Source organism: Struthio camelus, chromosome 15 (assembly GCF_040807025.1).
Source record: "Struthio camelus isolate bStrCam1 chromosome 15, bStrCam1.hap1, whole genome shotgun sequence".
Lineage (NCBI taxonomy): Eukaryota > Metazoa > Chordata > Aves > Struthioniformes > Struthionidae > Struthio > Struthio camelus.
In genome coordinates, this window is record NC_090956.1 from 10,238,013 (window position 1) to 10,248,043 (window position 10,031).

The window sequence follows — 10,031 nt, forward strand, 5'->3', positions numbered from 1 at the left end:
CTGATCAGCTGGAAAACTCTTCAACAACAGAGAAGAGGAGAAAAAAAAAAAAGATAAAGGACAGATTTGGCAAAACCTGTCACCCTCTGATTTTATCTCAGCTCCACTTCTAGAAAAGCAGAGCTGCATCTCATTTAACAGTACAGTCTCAACTAAATATTTTTTCTGTCTGCAGTGGTTTTCACTTCTTGTTTCTACTGCAGTAAAAGAACTATGATATGAGTGAAATTATCTTCAAGATGGACAATTGTACAGCATCCAGTTTCTGAAGGCTTGTCAAAACCTTCTCATTATGGCAATATGAGCTCTTAATAACTTATTACTGTGTTATTTACACAACAAAAGACCTTGGAAGACAGTCTGAAATCTTGCAGTCTGACATACAGTTGTAGAACACTGCCCAAATTTTGTACACTGACTTGCAAAGAGATTGTCCTATAAACATGGATGACTGATTGAATGAAAACTCTTCTATTCTAATCACCAAATTGTCTACACTTTCTTGCACGTTATATCACAAAGAAGCACGTTATAACTAGGCCCATGTCTTCAGCAAATATTCAGTAAGACAAGACAAAACAAAACATAGTGAGCATCTTGAATATATTCTGTGATCACTCATCCCTTGCGTAAATAACAGAATGGGATTCCTGCCAATAAGGAACTGTAAGCATAGCTTTTCCTAGGTGATACGTGTTTTTCTGGCAACAATCTCATACCTACAGATACAGACCAAAAATTCTCACATATTCAGACAGGGAATTAGCAGACCCTTATCCCCAGAGAAAATCAAAAATCATTCCAGGAATCTAAGATTCTTACGTGAAAAATTTGAGATTTTATCTCCTGAAAGAGGTGAGTTTTACTTAACAGAAACCACTTAGCATCTGATGATCTTTTGAGAACAGGCTTGCAATAAATCTGAAGTTTCATATAAAGTATTTAGTAATTGACATATTCTGTTCTCATGCTCCACTTAAAAGCATGGAAACTCAATTCTCAAAAAATATGATCACAGTCTTTTGCAAAGAGATGTCTGGAAGACTAATTTTCCCTCTATAAAAATGTTTTTAATTTCAAATTGTAATGAAAAGTTAAAAAAAAAAAACTTTTTTTTTTTTCAGAGGAGGGAATTTCTCAGACAATTCTCTTTGAAGAGAACCTCAAATTACATTTTTTCCATTTCTCAGCTGGTTTCCCAGGGACCCAACTCTGTCACTGAAGGCTCAGCCACCCAGAAAGCCAGGCAGGCAGCCTGCCAGCAAGGAAGTTGGAAAGCTGACCACTGATCTAACCAGCTCAACAACTTGCCTGGTCTTCATTCAAATTGCAGAGAGAATGGACATTTTCATGGAAAGGTGTGGGTTCCGTACAATCAGCATTACCTAGAAGCAAGCTGTTCTGGTGGGAAACATCAACCAGCTTGACGGAAGTGCATCCAACCAGAAAAAAAACAGATTAGCATGTCTTAAAAGTACATTGGTTACTTCTTCCTCTTATGCCTTTTAAAGAGCTCAAGCATATCCATGAAGGCTTGCTAAGGCACTCAAATGAGAGCCCCAGACAGAACCCAGTAGTTCCACCATTATCCATTTTATTTCCTTTGACTCTTATGATGCCAGAATTTCTATAAAAATCCACAGGGAGATCTATAGTATAACCTGGAGCCCAACATGTGAAGCCACTGCAGAGCTGGCAGAAAAATATTTTTTTCTCCATCCCCAAAGTTTTGGGGATTTTAAATTAATTCCCCATGCATAGTGGGATAAATTCAAATCTTTGCACTTTATTCTTGAAAAACCTAGACATTTTTCCCCTGCTGCCTGAGCACGTTGAATTCCAAACCTTGAACGGCATTTGGAGTCTGAGCACGAATAACCTGTATGTTTCCTGACTGAGGCTGTGGTCACTCAAAGTTTAGCGTGCTGTCTGCTACGTGCTGTAGGGTGGGATGGAAGTGTACACGTGCCAACGCGCTCAGGGTGTAGAAGTGGCACGCCAAAGCCATACCACCGGCATGTCAGTCCACCCACTTCCTCCTTCGCAAACACAAAACCTGTGAGAAACTTTTCCTATCAAATCAGATGCACACGCTATAGATACACTCTTGGGTTCAATGTACTGGTATTTTATAAATTCCTGACTAGTTATGGTTCACGGGAGAGAGATAGAGGAAAGTAATATTCAAGCTAAATAATCTCTTCCCTCTCTTTGACCTATGATGGGATCCAGTAAGTAGGAAGAGCTATGAAGTTTAGTATCAGATTCTCTAAAAGTTGTTTTCTTAATGAAAGACATTTTAGCAGGAGAACAAAGGTCATCTGTGAAGGAAATAAAAATAGCAGGAGCTCAGCAAATCTTGCCTTTGCAGAGCAGTGTCCATTTGTCAGACCATTTTGGATTTCAACAAGCAACTGGACAAACCTTGTGTTCCCCCTCTGGAGAACAGGGATTAGGGCACAAAATGCTCTGAAGACTGAGAGGCTCTTTGGTTAGGTGAGTTTAAGATCCGTATATAAATAAGCTACAGCATAAGCGGAGAGTGGGTGCTTGCCATTTAAAATCACTAAACCCGCCTCGTAATGATAAAGAACGGGAAACTCAAGCAGCGTAAACCAGTGCTTCTGGATAAAGTCCAAGAAAAATAAGTGCCTTCACATCACAAACCAATAGCCTTAAAAAAATATTCTAGATAAATTTATCCATTCCTGTTTGGATAATTCCCTGCTACAGCCACTAATCCTCATTTAGAAAATTAATCAAACGTGAATGTCTTGCTTAACTAGCACTTTCTCCTGATATCAAGTTTCAGGAAAGCCACTTACACCTTCAAGTCCTTTATCCATAATCCCTCATGACTAAATAAGGCAAACTCTAGTCATACAAATCTTGAAGCTAAGACAAATACAAACAGTAAGTTCCGGAACTACAGTGAAACACCACCCCATAGTTTACTTTAATAGTGCTGAACACCACGGAAGAACGGATTCAGAAGGCTGAATGTGCTCTTTTATCATAAAAATCTTTTGGTTTATTAGGGCATGCCTGGACAGCTCCTCACTGTTGTGATCTAAGTTATTTTTATTAATGAATTCCTTTCCCATTTCACACGTTCTTTGCGGCTTCTAACTGAAAAATCAGATTGATTTCCGAAACCAAAAGTGAGCTTGAGAGGCAGACTGGAGTTAAAGTTAGGCTAAACGCTGCATCAGGAACTAGGTTCCATTACTGACCATTTCTTTTCTACCATCTCACTCCCAACAGTTTCAACACAGCTGCAACAACCTAGGAAACCTCTCAGAAAATCTAAAAAGCCTGCGGGCTCAGGCTCACAAGCTCTATGCTTGAGAAGACCTGATCTTAAATTGACATATTAACAATGAAACAAACGTGCATCACACACGGAAGTGAAGGACACTTTCCTTTTATGCCAACTGCTACAGCACCTCGTCTTTACTGACAAATGCCACCTCTTACTGGCCGTCCATTGTGTTTGTCTTGACGTCAGCGGGATCAATAATAGGCGCCAACGACGATGACTTTAGACCGTCAGTCACATTCAGCAACATAAACTGTGCCTATGTTACAGGCCATCTCCCTAGTGAAAGTCAACACATAGTAGCAGGAAAGACTGCTCTGCTTACCGCTGGAGGGGCAAATGACAGGCAACAAAGTGGGGGGGGGGGGAAGGGGAGAGTGAGAGTGTCCTCATTATGGTCACAATGCTGCTGTCTCTTCCAGCACCCTGCTGGACCACAAGCTCACAAAGGAATATATTTCCTAGTCCTATAGTGCACAGACCTTGCTCTTTCCTGCCCTCCCATCCCTTCTTGGTGAGAACAGAGCTGCAGAGAGCCAGGCAGGCTGGCAGGAGCAGGTAGAATAGGGTCCGTCTGACGCACGCGGAACATCCCACTGTCGGGCTACCTCTGCCCTTAGCTGGCTGCTCCCATCTTCTCTGGCTACTGCTTCAGCCTGCTGAGCGCAGTCCCTTATCTGCTCCTTAGCCAAGCTGTGCGCCTGCTCACTTGTTTGCCCTGTCCTTTCCATTTAATAGACCTCTTGTAACTCCTTCACCTGAGCTTAGGGACCTTTGTAATAAACATTCCTGAAACTTTCAAAGAAATCATCACAACGTATAGTTTAACTTTAGTGCCCAGTTAAGTGCGGTAAGGACTAGGGCATACATTTCAAAGTTTTTGCTTACTGGCAGTGGATGAAAGCTCAGCTACTTCATTAACTCTGTGAAATTCATAGTACTCTCCCTCAGCTCTCCCAAACCATACAAATACCTGCCCCTCCACCCAAAGGCCCCACATAGTCATAATTCATATACACAGTAATTTTGCATTATCTAACACAGTACATAGCACAGTAATTTTGTATAATCTAACCTTTTTCACAGAGATCCCTTTGATAGTAAGTCTCTCTGCCTTTGCTGCTTTGTTGTTTTGCTTTTCTTACCTCTGACCATAGGCTGTCAGCTTAATTCTTTAGGAAAACTGAGTGTTGGTTGGGTGAAAAGGAACAATCAGAAAGCTAAAACCATTATAACCATCTCATGATCATCATGAAAAAAATGCTAAGGCATTAGCTCATCGCTTCATTCCAGTGCAAGTCAGTCTTGCGAATTTCTAAACTACTGCATTCTTTGCATGTAACAGGACTAAATCTTGCTTTGAAAAACAAGCCCTTAAAGTCTTTCTATTAACTAACATTATCAGCTACCAGTATTCAGAGAACACCTTTGGCTACCCCCCCCCAAAAAAAAAAAAGTAGTAACTTTCAAGCATACCTGTTTGGAATTATTTTTCCACTTTCAACAGAAGGCAGCCTATTACACCAGGTTTACCAGAACAGTTCGAAAGTTTGGCCTTAAAGAAAGTTTATTTATTCTGTACTTGTAATGGACACCTATGCAGTTTAAATGCAAGCTTCAAATTATACTTTAATGAGAGGTATCGGTTACAGGAGTCTCATTCACAGGTTCAGTTAGAAAACCTTATAAAATTACACATATGATACTTTTAGGTAATAAACAATATTTTAAAGATACACAGTGCTGTTGAGCTATTTAAAAAAAAAAAAAAAAGCATTGTTCTGTTTGTAATTGCTAGCTTAACCTCCCGTTAGGATATGGTCATCTCATTACTATTTGTGCAACCACCATTTAAGATGACCCTGAGGGAAAACAAAAGCTATTGACTACATCCTAGCAAATCAACTAAGAAGCTAGGAAACAGCTGGGGGGGTTGTTTTGTTTTGTTTTAACCAAATCAATTGGAATCAAATTTTTCAGAGTGTTTTTCTAGCCCTTTAAAATCCGCATATGCTGTTTTCAAATTGCTTGTCAAATAATTTCACACAAACTAAATACTTTTTTCAGACAAAATATAGCTAAATCATAATAGCATAACTTGTCAGTGTGTTAGGGTTCTCTTCCACAACGAGCGGGCAGATGAAGCTGTGATGTGCCAAGCGGCACCGCTCCAGGTGGCTGCTCACCTCGGGGCCGGCAGAAGCAGGGTACCTCCCCATGGGCACGCGCGAAGCCCCCTTCCAGCCCCGCTGGCAGAGAGCTGCCACAGCCCCTGCTCAGACCCCCGTGGGCCCCCACTGGCGAGCACCTCCCCGGTGCTAAGCCACTGGTGACTGCGCTGCCACTCTGCTGTGGAAACCAGCCCTAGAAAACGGTGCAGAAACCACAGCGTCACAGCAGCGAGCAGAGCGTGGTGCAGCCCCGATTGCTGGCGATCCCCAGCACCAGTTCCTTACCTGGCTGCCTCCTGCCGGAAAAGCGGAGCCTGGCCTCAGCACGCCCCGCGCCAGGAGCCTCAGTGGCTGTGACAAGCACTCAGGGGCAGGTGTATCCTGCAGCCAGGCACCTCGCTCAGGGGCAGGGACTCTGTGGACAGCCACCCTCCCGGCTCCTCCCAGATTCCCAGTTCACCTTCAGTGAGAAAGAAGGAACTTAGAAGAAAAAAAGAAAAGCATCTTTTTCACTTTACCTGAGGTAGAACATGTTGTTTTATGTACATTTGATCTCAAAGCTATTCACTCTCCTTCCCCTCCCTAATATAAAGAATGCTTCTTTCTTGACCTGGATCGCAATAACACAATTAAAGGACAGAAAGAAATGATTCTTAGACATGGGATGTGATTACTTTCATTCCTTGGATTAATCATTTGTAGAGCAGAGATAAAGAAAGATCTTGACCCCATATATGTTTAGCTTTATTACAGCAAGGCCTCATCTAGAAGTGAAAAAAAATCAGTGCACGCTAATGCAGGCAGCTCTTGGCTGGGGAATTTAATACCAGTTCTGTTTTCTTGTACTCTGAAGGGACCATTAAATAACTTTTTTTCCTTTTGTGAGATACACAGTTACTGTTATTTGTTGTCCTCTTCCCTTCCCCTACCTCTTCCTTTCAAGCAGACACGGACAAAACTATGGACTGGTCAAAGCTACAGATGGTGACCAGGCAGCATGTAATATGGAGAAAGCGATTAAGTGCTGGGTATCTTGGTGCCTCTTGCTCACACGTTCTGGCATGTTTGCACCTTCAGGCTAGGTTTACGGCAGGAATTTCTCCCCAGAGCAACTCAGCAGGGACACACACGTTATCTTAACTCCCTCTGCAGCATGGAGCTAGACTCAGGGTTATCCCGGCACACCTAATAGTCACTGCCAGGCTAGCGCACAGTGCCCTTCCCGGAAGGATACTGCTGTTATTAAAACAGAGAAGCATCCTCAAATTGAATGCAGGGGCCAACAGCCACCACTGCAACAGGCATCGGTGAAAAGGGAAACGGGATAAGGACAGAATCGACTCTGATATACCAGTATACCAGACACGTGCTCTGTCCATATTACTTTCCCCTTTTCACTAATGCTGTACAGAATTACGGAATCCCAGCCACTTCTGTGTTTATATGGCTTGTTGCTCCATTTTGGCATATTTTCTCTCCCCTGCAAGGCACACACCTTAAAATGTCTAAGTAGCTTCTATTGTCAGTAAGATTTAAAGCAGGGGAAAAAAAAAAAAAAAAACAACCAATCTTTGGACTAAAGGCACCCTCATCAGCCAGTGTGGAACTGGTTACAAACCAATTTGCTCAGTGCCTTCCAGTTCCGAAGCTGCTCTGCTCTAATGCCTGGGGATCACTCTTACCAAATGGCTGGTGCTTTTCCAGCTCTTAAATTGGATAAAACACGTTTATCCTGTACCAGATTCATTCAAAACTGACTTAAGAGAAGTTTTCTTATGTTTTGCCCAAGGCAACATTCCTGACATGATTGTAGAGCACTTGTCTGTAACCTCTTGTACTGAGCTAGGAGCTGCCTGCCTGCTGCACAGACCACAGAGCAAAGCATGGTAGTAGTCGAACGTAAGAACCGCCTCGTCCCCCCTGAAAAATTAAACAAATAATAGTACTTTCCTGAATATTTAGAAGCCTTTTTGAGCTGTGGCATTATGAAGAAGATCCATATGAGAGAAAGTGCGTGCCCTGGAAGCTATTGCTTTTACTAAATGAGGGAGCCAGACCTTTGGCATCATGGCAAACAGCATATCCTGCTAGACTCTGTGCTAAGCACTGACTCAAAACTGCTGCCCTTGTGAGTAAGATATTGGACAAATATTGCACAAGAAGAAGCTATCACTCTCCCTGCGTATGACTGATAGACTCCTGCAATATCACCCCTGCTGGTCTGCTCAGCAAGACCTGCCTCCCTGCCTTTCCCTTCTAAGGTTGCTGTGTTCCATAAAACTCACTGAAACATTTCAAACTGTCTAAAAAGCTTTCTCAACTGGAAAAGAGAAAATAGAAAATGTTTTCACAAAATTTCTGCAAAAGTCAGTGTTTTTCCACAGTTCATCCAATCTTACTTAAATTTGTTCTTTCAGGGTCATTAACCCAATACTTTTCAAGCACACAGGAACTCTGAAGACAGTCTTATTAATCAGCAAGTGGTTTATTCCCCTTTTTCCCACTTAAGATTGTATTCTTAGTGGTAAGAAAAAGAACAAAAAGCACACTGATCCCCCAGACAGCGCTAGGAAAGTCCTAGACTGTACATATTCTTATTTAAGGCAGGACTAGCCCTGTTTCATATTCGCAGCCTAGCACAAAGATGACCCATGCTTGGCTGGCTTCAGGGGACCAACAAAAATGGGTACTTAGGCTATGCTGGTGCAACACAAATACGTATCTGGTACACATATTGCAGAGTTAGCACAAAAACTGAACAATACAAAATGATTTTTCAAGAATGCTACTGAGGGTTTCAGTCTCCAGCTCCAGAAATTTCAGAAATGATCAACTGGAAGATATTTCACAAGGAAGTACAGGAAGCGTGAAGTCCAGTCAAGGAACCAAAACTACCAGCGTAAACAGACTTGTTACCAACAACCCAACCCCAGACATGCCCAAGGTGACCCGCAGCCCAGCCTCTCGGGAAGGCAGCAGGCAGTGATGCTGCATCAGCCTTTGCTATAGACAAACTCCCACCTGGGAAAAATCAGAGCATAGATCTGTGCAAAGGAGCAGGGGAAGAGCATCAGGCTTCAATCCCTGCCCTCTTGTACTAGCGTACAAGAGCTTGGAGAGTGACTTACTGAAAGATGTGGACACGTTACAGATTATTTTCATGGGAAAACAGCTAAAAGAAATGTCATTCATGTTCTGCATTTACCTACCGGTGTGATATTAAGAGTATCTACAGCAGGTCTTTCTGAAGCATAGCTCAGCTCAGTGAGGAAGTTACTGCACTCTAAACCCACATCTATTTATTTCACAGTAATTCCTCAAGGAGACGAGACGCATCTTTTTTCTCTAGCAGTAATACACCAACTTATCGATCACAATCATGTACATCTAAATTACTTTGAGTACATTAGGATGTCAATTTACATTTTTATTGATAAAATCTTATATATTCACCATGAAGAAAATTGACTTATCTATACAGATTACTACTGCTAATAAAGCAAAGTGAAAACCACAATACCCACCTGGGTGCAACAGGTGAGAGAAGTTAAGAAGAGTCCTTTTCTTATGTGTGATTCAGCACCCTGAAACCTACTGATGACTCATTTTTACAGCTAGTGAAGGAAGTGAATCAGGAAAGTTTGGAAAATCTGTTTATCAATTTAACTGCTACTAGAATACAGCACGAATCCCTAGGAATGCTTTGCTTATTTTTTTTTCTCCATGTATGAGGCAGCTAAAAAACACTGTAAGTTTCATTTCACTCAAAACTTCTCCTCGCAAAAGCACTATTTTCACATTGAAGGTAAGAATTTTAACATAAGTCTCCCCGGGATGCTTAGCACAATTTAGACAACAAAGACTCTCACTGCCGCACGGAACAGAGAGATCCGAACGTCCACGGACCTTTTCGCTTGGGTGTATATTGGGCCATTTTACTCAGGAGGGAAGCCGCGTCCCCAACCGCGGCCTGCGCCACCGGGTCCTCGCTCCGCACAAGCTGCGGGACCACGGCCTGCGCTTAACAGCACTCGGCCAAACACCAGGATCCGCGAGGAGATCCAACACCAGGGCAGACCTACAACGAATCCCAGGGACGCCTGACCCAGACCTCCTCCTCAGCCCCGGAACCGCCCTCCCTGCAGGGCCGCAGCAGAGGCGCCCGGGCCTCGCTCCCCTCCGGCGGAGGGGCGATACCCACGCTCTGCCCTTCCTCGCCGGCTCCGTACGGCAGGGCCGGGGCAGCCCCCCGCGGCAGGGGGGAACGACAGGAGCCTCGAAGCGTGAGACCCTCACGTTAAACTGAAGGACGTGGAGCAGCGAGGGCGGCCCCGGCCTCAGGGGCGCGGCCCGCGGGGCAGGGGGGAGCGGGGGCGGCCGGGCCAGGCCGGGCGGCGGCGCCGAGGGGGAGCAGCCGGCCGGGAGCCGCCTCAGGGGCGAGCGCGACGCCGCCGCCGTGCGCGGGCAAAGTGGCGGCAGCGGGGGGGGGGGGGCGGAGGCAGCGGGCGCCCCCTGCGGGCGTGGTGCTCCGGGGAAGGCGG

At 44.1% G+C, this 10,031-nt stretch overlaps 1 protein-coding gene across 6 annotated transcripts in view; it reads right to left on the minus strand.

Moving 5' to 3' along the window:
* Positions 1–9,067, minus strand: part of TMC5 (transmembrane channel like 5) — a 34,872-nt gene extending 25,805 nt beyond the window's left edge. For 4 of the 6 annotated variants that reach the window (XM_068908530.1, XM_068908529.1, XM_068908531.1 and 1 more), the window contains exon 1: positions 5,776–5,901. The gene's annotated coding sequence lies outside the window, so the exon portion shown is untranslated. Of the gene's footprint in view, positions 1–5,775; positions 5,902–6,008; positions 6,144–9,014 lie in introns of those variants that run through there. The other 2 variants (XM_068908527.1, XM_068908526.1) reach the window with 2 other exon arrangements.
* Positions 9,068–10,031: the final 964 nt, after the last annotated feature.